The sequence below is a fragment of the Mauremys mutica genome, chromosome 3 (genome assembly GCF_020497125.1).
Source record: "Mauremys mutica isolate MM-2020 ecotype Southern chromosome 3, ASM2049712v1, whole genome shotgun sequence".
Classification (NCBI taxonomy): Eukaryota; Metazoa; Chordata; order Testudines; family Geoemydidae; genus Mauremys; species Mauremys mutica.
The window spans coordinates 29,909,575-29,927,757 of NC_059074.1; the positions used below are offsets into that span (position 1 = coordinate 29,909,575).

Below are 18,183 nucleotides of genomic sequence, written 5' to 3' on the forward strand. Positions count from 1 at the left end.
GGGAGGGGTTTGTTAATTGCATAGGACAGCCACCATTAACAGGGTACAGACATGGGGGCAGGATCAACAGCAGGTCGCACACAGACTGCAGTCACTAGGCACCCGGGTCACTCTGCGAGGTGTCTGCTGCCCCAGGTCAGTCTGGGAGGTGTATATTGCCCCAGGGTCCGAGCGCCTGGCACCCACAAATGGCAAGGCAGGCTGCCCTTACCATGCCCTTCCACCCTAGCCATGAACCTCTCCGATGCCCTGAGCCCCAGCAGAGCCATCATCCCCCCACACCTACTCACCCTTCCCACACACCCCTCACCCCTTCCTGCAAACCCACCCCTTCCTGCACACACTCCGGTAACCGTCCTCCCCCCAGAGACCGCTGTAGGAGCAGGAGCCTGTCAGTCCTCGAGTGTAGAAGCGGTCTGTACATCACTGCACACCGTACCCACCACAGTCTGCGTCCCTGTTGTAACCCTTGAACGAGAATTCGTTAGTAAAGAAAACTGTTAATTAAAAATGTTCCAATAACTTTATTTTTAAACATCTGTTGGAAGGGGGGAAACCTGGTGAACGGGGTATGTAACCGCTGAAAAAAGTCAATAGTAAGTGAAACAGGGGTAGGTTCAGCTTCTCTGTAAAGAGACTGGACAGTCATAGGTTACCCTGCTCTCTGAGGAACCTAGCTTTCAAAGCCTCCCGGATGCACAGCGCTTCCCGCTGGGCTCTTCTAATCGCACGGGTGTCTGGCTGAGCGTAATCAGCAGCCATGCGATTTGCCTCAACCTCCCATCCCGCCATAAAGGTCTCCCCCTTGCTCTCACAGAGATTGTGGAGCACACAGCAAGCTGCAATAACAATGGGGATATTGGTTTCGCTGAGATCCGAGCGAGTGAGTAAGCTCCTTCATCTCCCCTTGAGACGTCCGAAAGCACACTCCACCACCATTCTGCACTTGCTCAGCTGGTAGTTGAAGAGCTCCTTGTCACTGTCCAGGGCGCCTGTATAGGGCTTCATGAGCCAGGGCATTAGCGGGTAGGCTGGGTCCCCGAGGATCACTGTAGGCATCTCCACATCCCCAACACTTACTTTGTGGTCCGGGAAGAAACTACCTTCCTGCAGGCGTCTAAACAGACCAGAGTTCCTGAAAACACGCGCGTCATGAACCTTGCCCGGCCACCCGACGTAGATGTTGGTAAAACGTCCCCTATGGTCCACCAGTGCTTGCAGCACCATTGAAAAGTAGCGCTTTCGGTTAATATACTGGCTGGCCTAGTGGGCCGGTCCCAGGATAGGGATGTGAGTGCCATCTATAGCCCCACCGCAGTTTGGGAATCCCATTGCAGCGAAGCCATCTATGATGACCTGGACGTTTCCCAGGGTCACCACCTTTGAGAGCAGTAGGTCAACGATTGCGTGGGCTACTTGCATCACAGCAACCCCCACGGTAGATTTGCCCACGCCAAAGTGGTTCGCTACTGACCGGTAGCTGTCTGGCGTTGCAAGTTTCCAGAGGGCTATGGCCACTCGCTTCTGCACACTCAGGGCTGCTCACATACGGGTGTCCTGGCGCTTCAGGGCAGGGGCCAGCAAGTCACACAGTTCAAGGAAAGTGCCCTTACGCATCCTGAAGATTCGCAGCCACTGTGATTCATCCCAGACCTGCAGCACTATGCGGTCCCACCAGTCCGTGCTTGTTTCCCTGGCCCAGAATCGCCGTCCCATAGCATGAACGTGACCCATTGCCACCATGATCTCCGCAGCGCGGGATCCCGTGCTTTGTGAGAGGTCTGTGCCACTCTCACACTTCATGTCCTCACCGCACTGCCGGAGCCTCCTCGCCCGATTTCTCAGCAGCTGACTGTGGAAGAGGTGTTCGATAAGGTGCGAGGAGTTGACAACGGCCATAAGTGCAGCGATGATCGCAGCGGGCTCCATGCTCGCAGTGCTGTGGCGTCCGCGCTGTCACTGACCAGAAAAGTGCGCGAACAGAGTTCCCGCCGGCGCTTTCAAGGAGAGAGGGCGGGAGTGACGGTTGAATGACGACAGTTACCCAAAACCACCCTCGACACATTTTTCCCCCAGAAGGCATTGGGGGCTCTACCCAGCATTCCAATGGGAAGCGGGGACTGCGGGAATTGTGGGATAGCTGCCCAGAATGCACCGCTTCCAATGTCGACGCTTGCCCCGTTAGTGTGGACTCACAAAGTCGAATTAGTGTCCTTAGTGTGGATACACAAATTCGAATTCATCAGGTCGAATCCACAAATTCGACCTAAGTTAAATCGAATTACTCTTGTAGTGTAGACATACCCTTAGAGAATACACTGGTAGTAAACCAGAAATAATCAGTGTAACGGATTGGCCTGTCCTTTTAAGGGCCAGGAGGCCTGGGGCCAGCCAGTCTTGTTCAATTAGCCCTGCTCTTGTACACCTGTATTGGCTGTTGAACTTATGAGGAAGAAAGTGCTGCAGCTGGGGGCTGGATGGGGGGAGGAGGGCAGGCAGTTAGTTAGTTAGTTAGTTTCTGTGTGGGTCAAGAAGCCTGGCTCAAGCTAGGACCTGCTGGAGGCCCTTAATAGGAGGGTAGATGTGGCCTAGATTGTTGAGGTGATTGGGCCCAGGAGTCCATAGTTAGGTAGCAGGCTGGCTGTTGTTGCCTGTAAGGAAGGGGGGGGCAAAGATTATTTTGTTCTGGTCTTGGTTTTAGACTTGAACTAAGGGACTCTACTACCCCAGAAGGGATGAAAACATAAAGGTGACCTGACCACAGAGCCAAGCCACCGCCACAGACCATGGGAGCCTGGAGGAAGAGACTGAGGCAGAGGGACTGCTATGCCAGGCTTCACCATAAGGGGCACTGCAGGACTGTGAGTCTTGAACAGAGAAAGAGACAGAACAATGTAAATTATCTTGCTTTCTTCTATTGTTCTGTAACTCTGGTATTTCACATCAGTGTTAATTACGAGACATGGTACCAAATGCTTCATTACTGGTATGGGCTGTGTGTAGGCTGTATATGCAAATATATCTTTGCAAGGTATGTGAGAACATACCATTCCTTCTACATAGATTGGTGCAAATGTAGGCAGATTATGCATTGTGTACCACACAGGGAATGCTGATGGTGTGATTCTCATCCATAACAATTAACCTCTCTCTATCCTGATCTTAAATGGATGTACGATTTTTAATTCAGCGTAAAGCTTGGTAGACTACAAAAATAACTGTACTGCCACCCCTCTTGAATTTTAGCATGAAAGACTACAGTAAATATGCCTAAATGGCCTGGATGAGTTTTGCAGAATGCCAACACGTGGTTTGAAGCTTTTACATATAAAATGATTGGGGGTGTATAATACAGAGAATGAATAATCCCTCTTTCACTTATGACACATAATGATAGGAAGGAATAGATTGCACTATAGGTTAAACAAGTACATTCCATTTGGAAAAAACCCAGCAATTAGAAAGCACTTTCCTTCACATTATTGGAAATGTGTGTCTGCCTGCCTTTTAATTTCAGCCCATGGAGACACTATGCTGAATCACCCAATTTTTGTATGTTCTAGCATGCTTATTATCTTCATCTCCCTCCATGGAGCCTGTATCTTTAACTTGAGAAGAAAAAGAACAAAAGACAAGAGTTGTGATCTGTGGCTGGTTCATTACATTTTACAGGCAAGCTGTGTATTATAGATCTTCAAAGCATTAGCCTCAGCAAATATTATATTGCATGCCAAAACACACAAAAAAGTCCCATTATCAGACTTTTCTTCTTAACCCTAAACGTATATAAGTCATGCACTTGGAAGTCCTAATCAACTTTAATTGTGTCCCCTTGTGTTTATGAATGAAACTAGGGTCTCTATCACTATATATTTCTTTTCTAATAGAATGTAAAATGAAATGCATATTTATCCAAGGTATTCTATTGTGAAATACAAATATCAGCAGATTCTACTCGTGTTTACACTGATATAAATCTGAAAGGACACTGCTGATGCTAGGTGTGCTGAGCATGATGACAGTTATGGTATTACTCTGGTGCTACATCCATGACAGCAGAATCTGCCCCATTTGCATCTAAACTGGAGTGAGTGGTGCTCTTCATAAGGAAATATGTGTGCACTATTCACATTAAATTCATACTGCTGTGTTCTAAATCCAGGCTGTCCCAGTTCAAGACTGTCAGGACCAGAGTCATAACAAGTGAAAGTGTTGCAAACAGAGCATGTTTCAGATTGAACTGTTTCAACCTAGGCTGTCACTAACAAAAGGCATTTTTAACTGACATTGTCCCTAAATTCAGAGTGTCTCTATATTGAAATAAAAACAAACCAAAAATAATAGGGTACCATGTTTTTCCTCCATTACCCAAGAATAATCAAGTTAGTCCCAAGAGCTGGCTATGAATTTCTTAGATAGGGAGTCCAAGGAGGATGATCTACTATCCCAATATAGACCTCTGCTGCAGGGCTTTGTTTATAGCAGAAACCTCATACTGTTTCCGAATCAGCCAAGTGGGAATTGTTACACCTGTGACTATATTATCTAAATCACAATTAGGCTAGCCCCATTCTCATGGCAGCTAGTGGAGTCATTCTTTTTTCGCCCGCTATGCTACATTTTTTAATCATTCTGCTTATGTTGCCCTTCTCCCCTCCTCCTTCTGAGCATTCTCCTTCTAATCTGTACATTCTTTGGGACAGGTATCTTATCTTTATACCCTGTCTATATAGTGCCTATCACACTGCTGGCCCATACAGATAAATACTATCTTCATCTAAATGTGGTGAGGAGAGAACCCCCATTTTTCTTCTCTGCTGAAATGAGGATAGGAGAATCATCATCGAGTTCTGACAGTATGTAGAACTTTAAAAAAAACCAAAACTTTCCAGGTATTTTCACAAACGCTTAGACTATTTAGAACTTTTAGGAATTGGATCATGTGTGGTTATGAAATTGGGTTAGGGAATAAAAAAATAATCATTTCTCATTTTTGCAATACATCCACTTGTTTGAATGCCTGATTAATCCAGGATTAAATAATTCTAATCTTGCTGTTTCTAGCTCAGAACCTTTCTTTATTCAGCAACGAATGGATGATCCGCCCTCTGAGTTCTCTTTCTGTTCAAGGTCCATTCTCAGTCTCTCCAAGGTCCTGCATCACTGTCTCAGTTTCCTGAATACATACTTTTCATGGTCACCATCTGAAATCTGATAGAAAGGAGGTAAATGAGCCAGACCCAGTGTTACTAACACTGGAAAAACAGGTAGAAAGAGATGAAGCTACCATATATGAGTGTGCTTATGCCCAGATCCTCAAAAGGATTTAAGTGCCCAAACCTCTGATTTAGGAACCTATGGGTATGGCTACACTTGCAGCTGTACAGCGCTGGGAGTTAAACCTGTCTTCGTACAGCTGTGTAGGGAAAGTGCTGCAGTCTGTCCACACTGACAGCTACCAGCGCACTGTCGTGGCCACATTTGCAGCATCTGCTGCGGCATTGGGAGCGGTGCATTATGGGAAGCTATCCCAGCATTCAAGTGGCTGCAACGTGCTTTTCAAAAGGGGTTGGGTGGGGTGCAGTGTGACAGGGAGCACGGGGGAGAGAGAGAGAGAGTTGATTTTTGGAGCTGACACTGTCAGCAGCTGCCTTGCAAGTTCCGACCCCTTCCCCAACCCCTCTCTCACTCACTGAAAGCAAACAGCAGCCACTCCAAAACAGACCCCTTCCTCCCTCCCTCCTGCCCGCTGTGCTGCTTCTCTCCTCAAGCCCCCTCCCCCTCTCTTCAAGCAAACACTAGCTGTGGGTGTTCCAAAGGGAGCACTCCTGCCTCTTCTCATTCACAGCAAACAGTAGCTGTGTTTGGTTTTTTTGATAAGCAGCTCCGGGAGCCCGGAGTTCACAACAAAACAAAGAGCAGAACCTTCACTTAAAAGGATTATGGGAAGCTTCCGGAGGTCAGTCACAGCATACTAAGATTATTCCCTGTTTACACTGGCGCCCCAGCGCTGCAGCAGCAGCGCTATACTCTTTATTCCTCTCATGGAGGTGGAGTACAACCAGCGCTGTAGCCATGGAGATACAGGGCTGTATGTGCCTTGCCAGTGTGGACGGGGAGCGAGTTACAGTGCTATAAAGCCACCAACAGCGCTGTAACTCTCAAGTGTAGCCAAGGCCTATGTCCCAATTTTAGGCACCACTGTATCCACAAAACCGCCATTCAGCTGCTGGCGAACTTTATAGGCACTTAAACTCAATCAGCACTTACATTTTCAGGGTAAAAGTTCCCTAGCCACCAGAGGTTTTGCCTCTGGACAGCTAGCTCACTTCTCACTCTAGGCATCTGAGCAGCTGCTCACTTCTAAATCCCAGAAGAAATCCACAAAAGAAGATAGATGGAGGAGTGCCTGTCTTGCCACAGGCCTGAACAGGTAGCCATGTTCAGAGCATGGTGACAGGATGAGGTTTCATTCAAAATGTGACCAGTGGTGGTGGTGCCACCCACCACTTTTAGCCCATTGGCTAGAGCACTCACCTGGGATTTGGGAGATCAAGGTTCAATTCCTCCTCTGTCTGATGAGGAGAAAGGAGATGAACTTGGGTTTCCCACCCCTCCCAGGAGAGTGATTTAACCACTGAGCTTTGGCATGTTCTGGTGTGGGGCTCCCTCAGTCTCTCCTGTTGACTGTTCCACTCTGGATTAAATAATTAGTCATTAGGCCACAGAGCGAAAGAGACTGACTCTATAGCCTAGTAGTTGAGGCTCCCTCTTGGGAGGTGGGAGATCCATGGTCCAGTCCCTCTGCTCCATTGACTCTCTAATTAGTTATACATAATGGTATAGCTTCAAGAGGAGAGACTGAGGGAACCCTTCATTGGAATATTCCATAGCCCAGTGGTTAGAGAGCACTCCTGAAAAGTGAGAGACACCCATGCAAATCTTTTCTTCCCCTCGGGTCTGGTGGAGGAGGAGGGAATTGAACCTGGGTCTACCAAATCCCCTGCAAATGCTCTAACCACTGGGGCTAAAGTTATAAAGTGGGCAGCTCCTCCCCTGGACATTTTGTGTGGAGTGAGGCCAGTGCCTAACTCATTCACACAAGAAATGACTTAAACACCAAAGCCACCTGATTCCAAGAGAAGATTCCTCATTTGTGGGTTGCAAGCAGAAATAGATGCCTCACTACAGCCCAGACTTAGGCTCTGAACTCTGTGAGAGGGGTGCGGCTTAGAACTCACCCTCCTATTGGCATCTCCCATGGGGTATTTTAGGCTTAGTGTGCTAGCTTCTGTGGATTGTGTTCTTAGGTGCCTAACTCTTCCCATTCATTATACAGGTGACCTATGTGCCTGGGGTGCACCTATTGAATTTTGGGAAGGGGTGGGTGCAAGCCTGCCCATATCAGAAGGCTCCTCTGCCAGCCTCAGGGGAGGAGCCAATAAACCCAGGTTTCAACTGATTGTGAGGGACAACAAATGATTAAACAGGGACCGGAGTGAGGGTCAGAGGTACAAAATCAGGGATCGAGAGATGGACACTGAGTAGAGAACAGCAGACAGTGCTCACTGCTCCTCAAAGGTGTCTAGGGAGCCAGCAAATGCTGCCCAGATATGTGAAACAAGGGAGGAATGTAAGTAGGCCACACAGTCACAGAGCACCTTCCCATCCATCATTCTCATCCTGTCTGTGGTGCAGTGTGCTCCCCACGCCAGCCCTGAGAGAGTTGAATTAGGCCAGGTGGTCCCAATCAGCCAATTAAGCTGCAAATGGGGGAGATTTAGGCTAGGGGGAAGCTGCTAATTAGAAGGAAGCTCACCTGTGGGGGAACATGTAGGGGCTTCTATGAAGCAAGGAGGTTAGTACTAGCATAGGAAGCTTGTAGCCTCTCTTCCTGAGGTAAAGGAGAAGAAATGGGGGACTGATAAGAACCCTTAAGAAAGAATTTAGCTAGGAGGCCTGAGAGAGGGGTTTAACTAGGAATACTATGGACAAGGCTTAAAGAAGCATGGTAGGAAGTAGTCCAGGGAAGACAGCAGTAGGGTGGGTGAAGTCCAGGTTTTAATGGCTTGCTATAGGGCCCTGGACTGGAACCCTGAGTAAGGGCAGGCCTGGATTTCCTTACCATCCACTGCAGAGTAGTATTGGTACAGGTAATGAATGGGAAGACTGCCTGACTCACTGCAGGAGTGATATAGTCAGAGCACTGGGTACGAGGACTACCTGATGTAGGAGGAGAAGAGAGACTTTGTTTTCCCCTTCCAGGGGAGTCTTTCAAAGTGACCTGGGCTGAGTTACAAAGTGTCTATACTGCGACTCCATGAGCAGGAAGAGAGCTGCAGCAATGGAAGAAAAGGAAGGAGGCACTGAAGCAGATAGAGCTCATCTCCAGAGGGAGGCACCACCCAGCTGTGAGTACAGTGCCTTGTTGAAAGTGCCTAATTCAGTTTTTGTGGATTGTTCTAGTGACTTCTCTAGATGCCTAAAAGTCTCTTTGAAAATCTGGGCCTGAGTCACTTAAGTCCCAATTCAGCAAAGCACATGTTTAAATTCCAGTAATCTCACAGGGGCTTGAGAATGTTAACATGCTGAACTGTTTTGCTGAATTGGGGCCAGAGATGCCAGTGAGTACAAACAAATTGCAGAAGCAGATTTTTTTGTGAAAATCTTAGATTCCACTCGTGGGAGCTGGGACTGGTCCTCTTGGAAAAACAGAGCAGGTCTTATTTGTAATCAGATTTGCCCAAGTAATGACTTTAGAAGTGGGTTTGTTATGCAGATGAAATTTTTATGAAAGACACCAGTGCACACTAATGTATAATTGCTGACAGTTTTAGTTTCTGCAACTGAGCAGGCTACCTAGAGGATTTTAAAAAACTGCTTGAAGCAATCACCCAGCCAAGAACTTTATTTTCATCGATCTACTTCTAAACAAGATTCCAGAATGATTTTGATTTTTCTTAGGGAAAAACTTAGATTCTGAAACTTGGAGGTCTTGGGACTTAAGTCTAGTCTATATGGGTTTTTATACTGTTCTTATCACGGTAGTATCTGAGTGCCTTCCAGTAATGCATTAAGCACTGTGACTACACATGTCACATGGTTGTTGTTCTCTCATTCTTCCCCTGGGGGAGAAGTATATGCAGTGGACTATCTTGTTTTGGTAGGGGTTTGAACTTTATTTTTGTAATTTGGCTGGTATTCTCTTTCTGTGTGTGTGTTTTAATTTCCAATTTGCTCTGTGTCTGTCAGAGAAGGCAGGTGAAAGAAATGCACCTTGCACTTGAGTAGACGGTGTTGAGGTTTGTGATGGTCTGCGCAATAGGTATATGCATGCAATCTCCTTTCTAGTACTGCTGTCCTCTCTCGTTTGGAAGTGACCCAGTACCCCATTCACATGTTGTTTTTTGTTGAGGATTAAAAGAGCATGACCATGTTTGGTTGCTAGGGAGTTGGAGAGTCAACATTGTGACATGAATGATGTTCCTTCTTGGTGCTGCATTCCTTGTGACTTTTGCATGCTGTGTTGCACCAGTTTCCAGTAATGTAAAGACATTCCTCTTATGGGAATTAGTGGCAGTTAGAAGCATTACTTTTGAGTATGGCACAAACACTTCTCCTGACTCGTGACCATGAGAAATACAGCAAGTCTCATGATTGTGGATAGAAAGGAGAAATTAGTAAGCCACATCACATGAACTCACCCGTTTGGTTCACATTGGATTGTTTTATTGCCTCTTCACAAGAGATAATCCTCAGTTTGACATTATGCTATATTGACCTTTAAATTTACATACTAAGAAGAAGAGTTGCATAACTGACAACAGCTAAGCCAAACAGAGGAGGAAAAAATGAAGGGATGGAGTCCAAGCTGAGAAAAAGTTAAAAATAGAGAACTAAAAGCTTCTGTAAAAAGCCTTGTTGTAATCAATTCCATTACAATATTAAAAACAAAGGACCTTGCAACTTAATGCATTTACTTATTGTCTCTATCCTTTCAGGATAAATGGTAACTGTGTAGTAGAAATATGATAAATGGTCCATGAAAAGGTGTGCATAGGGAAAAACTTACCACCATGTTGGCAAAAGAGGGGTGAGCCTCTTAATAGCTGACCACGCTAGGCACTTTTAAAGTGGTGGTGGTGGTGGTGATGGGAATATGTACACCTGCTAGTAGCTAAACTACCATCTGTAACAGCATGGTCTGTCCCCTTTAAGGGTAGTGGGTTCTGGTGCTATCTAACCCTATTCCAAGGCATGGCTCTTCCAAGAACAAGTAGGTCTGAGAAGGATCATAGGCCAAGCTGGGAATGAGGACTAGGTGCCTGAATAATGTGACTACCATCTGAAGATTTATAAAGGAGTGTTCTTAGCTCAGTCGGGGAATCTCGAGTTGGGCACGATGTGGAGGGAGGTTCTTCTGTGGCTGATTCAGGATGATGGCAGACTGGGGAAGCTTGCTGAGATTCAAGAAGAACCTCAAGAAGGAGGGCCAGGGAAATCCTGTGCCAAGGGCAGAAGGAGTTTGAGTCCATGGACTAGGAAGATACCTGGGTGGGGTCTCTCCAGAGAAGCATGGGGCCAGTGTGGAACTGGCAGAGCGCCCATGCTCGGTGGGGTGAACAGTTGAGATAAGAATTGCTGAAACCAGGATAAAATGGAAGCCCTGAGGAAGAATTAGTTTGAACCTAGAAGGGCCAAAAGCACTCCATGCTTTGTAAAACCTTAACACTAGCTATCTTGGGGCTAATTTATTATGTTAAAGCTCCTTACATAACATTGGGTAGGTCATTAATTCTGAGTATCTGTTTCAGTGGTGCAAGGGAAATCATCAAACAATCTGTTATTCAATTGAGGGACAGTTTCTTTGGCAGCCGATTGGTGAATCAAGCTGGGAGTTGAAGTGGGATGATTGCAGTGGCATACCATGGTGTGGCGTGCTCCAGGGCCACAACCTGTAACACCATGCAATACTTTGTGGCTGATGGCTTCTCTCAGAGAGTACAATGAGTTTTTGCTACCACCAATTAATCCTTAGCTTTTTTCCTAAAGGATTTTGATTCTTCTTGGCTTAAAGTTCTTGTAAGAGCAGGACAGTTTCTAGAATCCTGCACAGGCATCCAGAATTCCTTGGGTGAGCCAACTTGAGTTCAGGGGCCAGAACCTTGCGTAGAGATAAAGAGTGTGAAATCCTGACCCCAAATCCAATGGAATCAGGATTTCCTCCAGAGTGATTATTACAGGATCATGCTGGAGCTAACACAATTCACCTAATTACCAGGATATAACAGGGGCTGGAGTGTCTCTGCATCAGAGACAACTAGAAGAAGCAATGGAGAAGATTCTGTAGGGACCCTCTAGGAACAGTCAATGCTTAGGGAGAAAGTTCAGGCTCTTGTTCTGTTTGACTTATCTTGAAAGCCAAACCACAGGAAGGAGGCAAATTTGGAATGAATATAGTATGTGTAGACTTGTTCACAGTCCTCTCCCTTTTTGGAATAGTAAGTACCTGTACTGTTCTTCAGAAACAGTCCTGTTAGACTCCTAGCTTTTCTCCAGAATGACACTATTACTAGGCTACATACTAAATAGGGGAAAAAATCTACATAGAAGTAGGCTTGGAAAAACAAAATGTGGTGATAAAGGTATTAAAAGGGGGGGAAAAAAAACCAGAGGTAGAACTCAGCTACTGACAGAAGTTGCATTTTAATACCACCCACCAGGGCTGGATTAAGGCATAAACTAACTAAGCTGCAGTTTAGGGCCACGCTATATGAGGGGCCCCTAAAAAAGAGAAACTGACTCCATTTCAAATTTTATCAAAATCGGTTGATAAGTAATGGAGATATGGGAAAAAGAAGATTCATTCTCTCTCTCTCTCTAAATATAGACATTTTGGCTCAAATACGACCAATGTATACATCTAGCTACACAAATACCTTTACCCTTTGCTAATTGTTCATTATTGACAGGCAGGAGGCCAGGGCTGAGGGAAAAAAAATAATTGTACTCATAAAATTAGTATTTTTACGAGTAAGTCTGCTAACAGTCTCCTAAGGCAGCATTTCGTTGGCCAGCTGCTACTGGTAAAATTCTGACTGTGCCTTCATAACTTATTTAAATCTCACTGCCAATAAAATCAGGGAAAAATGTGAGGTCAGAGACGGCAGTGTCATGAAGCAATCCTGCCAAGCTCACACTCATATGGGACTCGTCCTAGGAGTAATGTCATGTATAGCATCCCCTTTGGCTGGTAATAGCCAGGAGGTGACTATCTTTTGTTTACAGTCCAGCATGCTCAGTTGTATAGTGCCTCCATGCCTGTTTTTCTTCTTTTTCTTAAAGTTAGTGTGTTCGTTCTTCTTTTGATCTGTTACATACATACAATTGTGTATTTTAGTGTGCATGCCCCTTTCTGCTTCATGTGCTATCCATGCTTCACATGATTGAGTTTGCAGGTGATCATCTTATGGACTTGGGTCAAGTGGGTCTTCAGGAGAATAAATTTGTGTTGGCTTCCCTCAGTCAGTTTCAGGAACCTTCACAGTAAATATCAGAGTGCTGACAAAAAGATAAATTGAGTGTTTTGAGAGAAGTGAAGGAAGAGATAGATAGATATATAAAAATATTCTGTGTACTTGGTGAGCAAGTTATTTCAAATTAAGTGCATATATGCTTTATAGGCTATTAAAACCTATAATATTCATTATATTTGCTTGAATATAGGCAAGTTTTTTCTCACTTTCTCAATGCCTGTCTACCAGTCTTTTTTCAGGTAAATTATTTTTCTCTTTCACGGATATAGCTTGTTGTCACTCTGTGTGTCTGAGGTGTTTACTTGAGATTAATTAGTGGTCCTGTGGGAGACAGAATAGAGAAGTGAACACGAAGAGTGATGTCAGCTTTTCTTGCAGCATTTTCTAGGCAATCTGCCCTAAGCATTCTGTGCATCGAAAGTGACAAACTCTGGAGCTTATCATTTGAGGACATCATCAATGACTTTGCTCCAAAAATCACAAAAGAAAACATTTTAATTTTCAGTGTGCATATCACATTAATTTTAAAACAGACATATGTCAGATTGTACTGCTTCTATTAAGTAAGCAGTTACACAGACCAGCTTTTGTGTTGCTGTAGATATAAAGTTTTCATATCTACTAATCAAGAAATCATAAATGAAAATGTTAATTTGAAACTATTGTATAATGCAGACAGGTATATTGCAAGACGTGTTTTTAGTTGGATTCTATTTTCACAACTTTGCCTTTGTATATATTCAATGTCCTTTCTGTGGAAAAAACTTTTTTTAATGATATGAGGCCTCTTCCATTTGTCATAGTTTAGGGCCTCAGAATGTCATAATCTGGCCCTGCCACACACATTTTATTTTGGTTGCATATCATTGCTCCGTAGTACTTGTCTTTGCCATTGCTCTGACTGTTGCTTCATTTAATGTCTTCACTTGCAATTTTCTTTGCTATCTATTGTGGTTTTTTTTAAATCCATCACTTTCTCCGTCCTTCTCCCACCATTGTTTCTTCAACGTTCATACTCTGCTTCCTCATCTCCATCCTCCCTTTGTCTCGTTAATTCTTAATGTTATGTCCCTGAGGTGGCCTCATCAACTTGTTCCTTCTCTGCTGAGCAATAACAGATGTTGGGACCTTACAGGTTGAGTTCTGTTGGAGAAGAAATCCGTGATGTTGGGCATAGGGAGGTGGGTGGGTGTGTGTGTGTGTTCAGCTTGTTTGCACATAAACCAGTCCTTGATCAGAGGGCTCACAAATGGCAAGCAGACAATCCCTTTTTCAGGGATCTCAGCCCAAACAATAATGCCCAATTCCTAAGGAGCAACTCTACCTCAAGAATTGACTCTATGAAATGGGATTAAGGCAGAGAGCAAACTTCCTTGCTGCTGCTTCCAAAGAAACGCTGCAACAGAAAACCAACACCACAGCATATCTTCAAAATCTAAAACTTGCTTACATGCTGTCTTAGCATGTAAGGCTATGTGTAACAGTGCCATCTGGTGACTCCTGCCATAAGAAGCTCTTATCTCCATCTCTTCTCTCCCATCCCTGTTTCTCCCTGCCCCCCCAATCACTCACACCCTCACATCCATATTCCAGCTCCTTTACCCTTTTCCTCCTCATAGCCAACATGTGCCATAGTCTTGACTCATCCTTCATCCCTACTCTTTTTAGCTGCATCTTTCCCCACTGACACCTCTACCCCCACAGTAGGCATATGATGCAATATCATCCCCCAAATGTCCCTCTCTTCTCTAGTTCACTCTGTAGTGCCCATTCTCCCTGAAACTTGCCAGAGTTTATGATCTCTCCAACTCCTTGTACTCACTAAAATCTTTGTTGTAGATGTAATCTCTTGTCTTTCTCCCACACCACCCATCTTGTGGACCACAGCAGCGGTGTTAGGCTCTTCTTTCCTTCTGATTGCATCCACTCCCTGCTGCTTCTCCCTTCCATTCATTCTTCTCCTTTGGACTCTACTCCACTATGAGCTAATTGCCCCTTCCCCTCCATAGTGATATCTATTTACCAAATCTGCTCCTTGCTTTTCAAAATCCCTACTGATTTCTGCCCCTTCCTCTGGCAAGAGTTCCCATTGACTTTTTCATGACCAACTCTTGGGCCTCTATTCTTTTTTGCTGTGTTCAACACATTCTACATTCAGCAATTTCAGGAAGAAAGAATTGCGGTCACAGGAGATATGGGTGGGAGAATTGGATCCTGGAATGCAGTGACCCTGAAAAGGCTATTGTGGTAATAGCAGATAATCAGTTGAAGAGGAGTGCCTGTGGTGGTGGTGTAGATAGAGGTGAATGTGACCCTTGAATGTATAAATAGGGGAATATACAGTAAAAGTAGGGAGGTGGTATCACATCTGAATATGGCATCAGTGAGACAATTATTGGAATATCATGTCCAGTTTTATTCTGGATGGTCTGCTTTTTAACTGGTTTGTTTCTCACCTGGTACTGGAACAAAAATCAGATGGGGATGCCATTTTGAAGAGCAGCACGCTCTTCAAAATGGCATCCCCCATGCAGGCAAAGTCAAGCAGATGTGAACTTGCACAATATCATTCCTGGAAGTGCCATGCTCTCCAGTGTGTTATGGGAGTGTGCTGTCCCAGATCTTGAACTCAGGCCTGGGAGTCCCCAGGTAGTTGCCATATCCTGGGCTCTATCCAGTGTCTACTGAACCCTGGTGGGCTGAGAAGCTACTAGGACTACAGCCTCAGCCAAAGCACTACGCATGGGAGCTCAGATTGGAGGATCGCTCAGCTCCACTAATTGGTCCAAAACCACTAGTTAAACCAGGAACAGGAAGTTTATCTGAGCAACAAGGTGGCTTGCTGTTGTAACTGCATAGGCACAAGCAAGGTCCAATGTCCTGCACTCAACCCTGTTCCTGATTCCTGCTCTGCTCCTGGCTCACCCCTATCTTTACTCCTCTTTCCACCAGGCTCCTGCTCCATTCTTGATCCTTGCTTCTCCTCCTGTCCACCACCAATCCTGGCTCCAACCCCAGCCTCCAACTTCTAACCCTGACTCTGGCTTGACCCTTGGTTCTGGAATTTGGTATCTCACCTCAGTGCTGATCTTCAGATTCAATTCCTGGTCCTGACTCTGGCTTGATCTCTGACTTTGGTAACTTGCAGTTGACTCTGGTGCTGACCCTTGACTTTATTCCCCAACCTGGATGCCTGCTCTGCCCACTAGGTCTGATTCCTGCTCTAATTACTAGGCCAGATGGTCTCTATCCTGGTCCATAACAGCAAATTGTGGATTCTCAATCACTCTAAGACTTCAAGTTAAGATTGGATGTCTCTCTCTAAGACATATGCTACAGCTCAAACTGAGATTGTATGCTTGATGCAGAAATTACTGGATGAGGCTTGTTGGCTTGTGCTATGCAGGAGGTCAGACTAGATGAGAAGTCATGGAAGACGGGAGAGATTCCAGAAGATTGGAAAAGGGCAAATATAGTGCCCATTTATAAAAAGGGAAATAAGGACAACCCAGGGAATTACAGACCAGTCAGCTTACCTTCTGTACCTGGAAAGATAATGGAGCAAATAATAAAGCAATCATTTTACAACATCTAGAAGATAATAAGGTGATAAGTAACAGTCAGCATGGATTTGTCAAAAACAAATTGTGTCAAACCAACCTAATAGCTTTCCTTGATAGGGTAAGAATCCTTGTGAATGGGGGGGGGGGAGAGGAGTCGTAGACGTGGTATATCTTGACTTTAGTAAGACTTTTGATACTGTCTCGCATCACCTACTCATAAACAAACTAGGGAAATGCAACCTAGATGAAGCTACTATAAGGTGGATGCAAAACTGGTTGGAAAATCATTCCTGGAGAGTAATCATCAGTGGCTTCACAGTCATGCTGGAAAGGCATAATGAGTGGGGTCCCACAGGGATCAGTTCTAGGTTGGGTTCTGTCCAATATCTTCATCAATGAATTAGGTAATGGTATACGGAGTACACTTATAAAGTTTGCAGACGATACCAAGCTGGGAGATGTTGCAAGTACTTTGGAGGATATAGGATGAAATGCAATAAGGACAAATGCAAAGTACTCCATTTAGGAAGGAACAATCAGTTGCACACATACAAAATGGGAAATGACTGCCTAGGAGTACTGCGGAAAGGGATTTGTGGCCCATAGGTGACCATAAGCTAAATGAATCAACAGTTGAAGGGGCGGGGGGGGGAAGCATACCTCATTCTGGGATGTAAGTAAGACATGAGAAGTAGTTCTGTTCTACTCTGCTCTGATTAGGCCTCAACTGGAGTATTGTATCCAGTTCAGGACACCACATTTCAGAAAGGATGTGGAAAAATTCAAGAGAGTCCAGAGAAGAGTGACAAAAATGATTAAAGGTCTAGAAAACGTGACCTCTGCCAAATGATTTGAAAAATACTGGGTTTGTTTAGTCTAGAAAATAGAAGACCAAGTGGGGACACGATAACCATTTTCAAGTACATAAAAGGTCCTTACAAGGATAGGACAAGCAGCAATGTGCTTAAATTGCAGCAAGGGAGGTTTAGGTTGGACATTAGGAAAAACTTCCTAACTGTCAGGGTAGTTAAGCACTGGAATAAATTGCGGAGGGAGGTTGTGGAATGTCCATCATTGGAGATCTCTATGAGCAGGTTAGACAAACAACTGTCAGGAATGGTCTAATCAGTCCCCTGCACTCATGGCAGGACTAGACTAGATGACCTCTCAAGGTCCCTTCCAGTTCTATGATTCTAGAATCATAATGGAGCACTCTAGCCTTAAAAATCTATGAACACCTCAGATCATGCCTGGCTCCTTGATGCTTTGTACTCATCTGTCTTCTTACCTCTGACTACTTTTTTCAGATGTCTCCCCTCTTCCTCTCTGTCAGCTTCACAAATCTGTGTAATTAACCTCTTCCATTTTTATACTTGTCTCTGAACAATTTAATTAATTTGCATGGCTTGAGCTCCCATCTCTATGCTGACACCTGAGAACACAGGCTTGGAGAGGTAGATAGCTCCCTCTCTCCTCCCCCACTCCCCAATATCTGACTATCTATCTGTCCAACATGACATCCCGGATGGGCCTCCACTGGTAGCTCAACCTTGAGTACAGAACCTATCTGCTTATTTATTTTTTAACTTTCTGGTTCAGATCCTCAGCTGCTGTAAATTGTCGTAGCTTTGAAGTCAAAGGAGCTATGGCAGTTTATACCAGCTGAATGAAGATCTCCCCCTCCATTGCTATCATTCTCCACTGCAGCTGACGGTACTGCCATCCTACCATCACTCAAGCTCTCAACCTTGGGCTTATTTATTATTGTGGGCAGAAATAAAAGTACAAGGGTGCAAAGGCAAAGGCGGGTTGGAGGGGCAACTGCAAATGGGACTAAGTGGAATAGGGTGGAAAGCACAAACGGGCAAAAAGGAAGTTAAAAACAAAGGGGGAAAGAGAGGACATGTGAAAGACAAAACCATAAAGGGGTCAGAGATAAGTGGGAGTCACCAGAGAACTGTTGAAAAGGTTTTAGATTCTCATTATCAAAACTTCCATCTCTCAAACTATGGGTTTCAGAGAACCGTTTTCCCTCAAATATTTCAGCTGATCCATCACACTGGGGATAAAATCAGTCACCACAG

General features: G+C 44.8%; 1 long non-coding RNA gene across 5 annotated transcripts in view; it reads left to right on the forward strand.

Annotated features, from left to right (window-relative positions):
- The first annotated feature begins 7,864 nt into the window (after positions 1 to 7,864).
- LOC123365943 overlaps positions 7,865 to 18,183 on the forward strand; it is a 38,413-nt gene continuing 28,094 nt past the window's right edge. For all 5 annotated transcript variants that reach the window (XR_006577840.1, XR_006577843.1, XR_006577842.1 and 2 more), the window contains exon 1: positions 7,865 to 8,411. This is a non-coding gene — a long non-coding RNA (uncharacterized LOC123365943). The remainder of the gene's footprint in view (positions 8,412 to 18,183) is intronic.